Source organism: Dama dama, unplaced genomic scaffold (assembly GCF_033118175.1).
Source record: "Dama dama isolate Ldn47 unplaced genomic scaffold, ASM3311817v1 ptg000093l, whole genome shotgun sequence".
In the NCBI taxonomy this organism is placed as follows: Eukaryota; Metazoa; Chordata; class Mammalia; order Artiodactyla; family Cervidae; genus Dama; species Dama dama.
Window position 1 is genome coordinate 2,482,181 of NW_026870908.1, and position 3,142 is coordinate 2,485,322.

Here is a 3,142-nt window from a genome sequence, read left to right on the forward strand (position 1 = left end):
ATGAAACGGTCTGAAAAATAGGAGGAGCATGAAACGGTGATAAAAAACATGAAGAGCCTGAAAAGATGTGAAAAATATGAAGAGCTTCAAAAGGTGTGAAATACATGAGGAGCATGGAACGGGCTGAAAAATAGGAGAAGCATGAAGGGGTGTGGAAAAACATGAAGAGCCTGAAAAGGTTTGAAAAATATGAAGAGCTTCAAAAGGTGTGAAATACATGAGGAGCATGAAACTCTCTGAAAAATAGAAATAGCATGAAGCGTTGTTGAAAAACATGAAGAGCCTGAAAACGTGTGAAAATATGAAGAGCTTCAAAAATATGAAAAATATGAAGAGCTTCAAAAGGTGTGAAATACATGAGGAGCATGAAACTCTCTGAAAAATAGAAATAGCATGAGCGGTGTTGAAAAACATGAAGAGCCTGAAAACGTGTGAAAATATGAAGAGCTTCAAAAATATGAAAAATATGAAGAGCTTCAAAAGGTGTGAAAAATTTGAAGAGCTTCAAAATGTGTCAAAATGAGATGAGCATGAAACGGTCTGAAAAATAGGAGGAGCATGAAGCGGTGTTGAAAATCATAAAGAGCCTGAAAAGTTGTGAAAAATATGAAGAGCTTCAAAAGACGTGAAAAATTTGAAGAGCTTCAAAAGGTGTCAAAATGAGATGAGCATGAAACGGTCTGAAAAATAGGAGGAGCATGAAGTGGTGTTGAAAAAAATGAAGAGCCTGAAAAGGTGTGAAATATATAAAGAGCTTCAAAAGGTGTCAAAAATATGAGGAGAATGAAACGGTCTGCAAATTCGGAGAAGCCTGAAATGGTGTTCAAAAACATGAAGAGCCTGAAAAGGTGTGAAAAACATGAAGAGCCTGAAAAGGTGTGAAAAATATGAAGAGCTTCAAAAGGTGTGATATACATGAGGAGCATGAAACGGGCTGAAAAATAGGAGAAGCATGAAGGGGTGTGGAAAAACATGAAGAGCCTGAAAAGTTTTGAAAAATATGAAGAGCTTCAAAAGGTGTGAAATACATGAGGAGCATGAAACTCTCTGAAAAATAGAAATAGCATGAAGCGGTGTTGAAAAACATGAAGAGCCTGAAAACGTGTGAAAAATATGAAGAGCATCAAAAGGTGTGAAAAATATGAAGAGCTTCAAAAGGTGTAAAAAATGAGATGAGCATGAAACCTTCTGAAAAATAGGAGGAGCATGAAGTGGTTTTGAAAAAAATGAAGAGCCTGAAAAGTTGTGAAACATATGAAGAGCTTCAAAAGGTGTCAAAATTATGAGGAGCATGAAACGGCCTGAAAAATTGGAGGAGCATGAAGCGGTGTTCAAAAATATGAAGAGCCTGAAAAGGTGTGAAAAATATGAAGAGTTTCAAAAGGTGTCAAAAATATGAGGAGCATGAAAGTGTCTGAAAAATAGGAGGAGCATGAAGCGGTGTTCAAAAACATGAAGAGCGTGAAAAGGTGTGAAAAAAAGGAAGAGCTTCAAAATGTGTGAAAAATATGAGGAGCATGAAACGGTCTGAAAAATAGGAGGAGCATGAAGCGGTGTTTAAAAACATGAGGAGGCTGAGAACTTGTGAAAAATATGAAGAGCTTCAAAAGGTGTCAAAAAAGAGATGAGCATGAAACGGTCTGAAAAATAGGAGGAGCATGAAGTGGATTTGAAAAAAATGAAGAGCCTGAAAAGGTGTGAAAAATATGAAGAGCTTCAAAAGGTGTGAAATATATGAGGAGCATGAAACGGTCTGAAAAATAGGAGGAGTATGCAGCGGTTGAAAAACATGAAGAGCCTGAAAAGGTGTGAAAAATATGAAGAGCTCCAAAAGGTGTCAAAAATATGTGGAGCGTGAAACGGTCTCAAAAATAGGAGGAGCGTGAAGCGGTGATGAAAAACATGAAAAGCCTGAAAAAGTGTGATAAAATATGAAGAGCTTCAAAGGTGTCAAATATATGAGGAGCAAGAAACGGTCGCAAAAATAGGAGGAGCATGAAGCGGTGTTGAAAAACATGAAGAGCCTGAAAAGGTGTGAAAAATATGAGAGCTTCAAAAGGTGTCAACAATAAGAGGTGCATGAAACAGTCTGAAAAATAGGAGGAGCATGAAAGTGTCTGAAAAATAGGAGAAGCATGAAGCGGTGTTGAAAAACATGAAGAGCATGAAAAGGTGTGAAAAATATGAAGAGGTTGAAAATGTGTGAAATATATGAAGAGCTTCAAAAGGTGTCAAAAATGAGATGAGCATGAAACGGTCTGAAAAATAAGAGGAGCATGAAATGGTGATCAAAACGTGAAGAGCCTGAAAAGGTGTGAAAAATATGAAGAGCTTCAAAAGGTGTGAAATACATGAGGAGCATGAAACGGGCTGAAAAATAGGAGAAGCATGAAGTGGTGTGGAAAAACATGAAGAGCCTGAAAAGGTGTGAAAAATATGAAGAGCTTCAAAAGGTGTGAAATACATGAGGAGCATGAAACTCTCTGAAAAATAGAAGGAGCATGAAGCGGTGTTCAAACATGAAGAGCCTGAAAAGGTGTGAAAAATATGAAGAGCTTCAAAAGGTGTCAAAAATATTAGGAGCATGAAACGGTCTGAAAAATAGGAGGAGCACGAAGCGGTGTTCAAAAACATGAAGAGCCTGAAAAGGTGTGAAAATATGAAGAGCTTCAAAAGGTGTAAAAATATGAGAAGCATGAAACGGTCTGAAAAATAGGAGGAGCATTAAGCGGTGTTCAAAAACATGAAGAGCGTGAAAAGGTGTGAAAAAAAGGAAGAGCTTCAAAAGGTGTCAAAAATATGAGAAGCATGAAACGGTCTGAAAAATATGAGGAGCATGAAGCGGTGTTGAAAAACATGCAGAGCCTGAGAACTTGTGAAAAATGTGAAGAGCTTCAAAAGGTGTCAAAAATATGAGGAGAATGAAACGGTCTGCAAATTCGGAGAAGCCTGAAATGGTGTTCAAAAACATGAAGAGCCTGAAAAGGTGTGAAAAACATGAAGAGCCTGAAAAGGTGTGAAAAATATGAAGAGCTTCAAAAGGTGTGATATACATGAGGAGCATGAAACGGGCTGAAAAATAGGAGAAGCATGAAGGGGTGTGGAAAAACATGAAGAGCCTGAAAAGTTTTGAAAAATATGA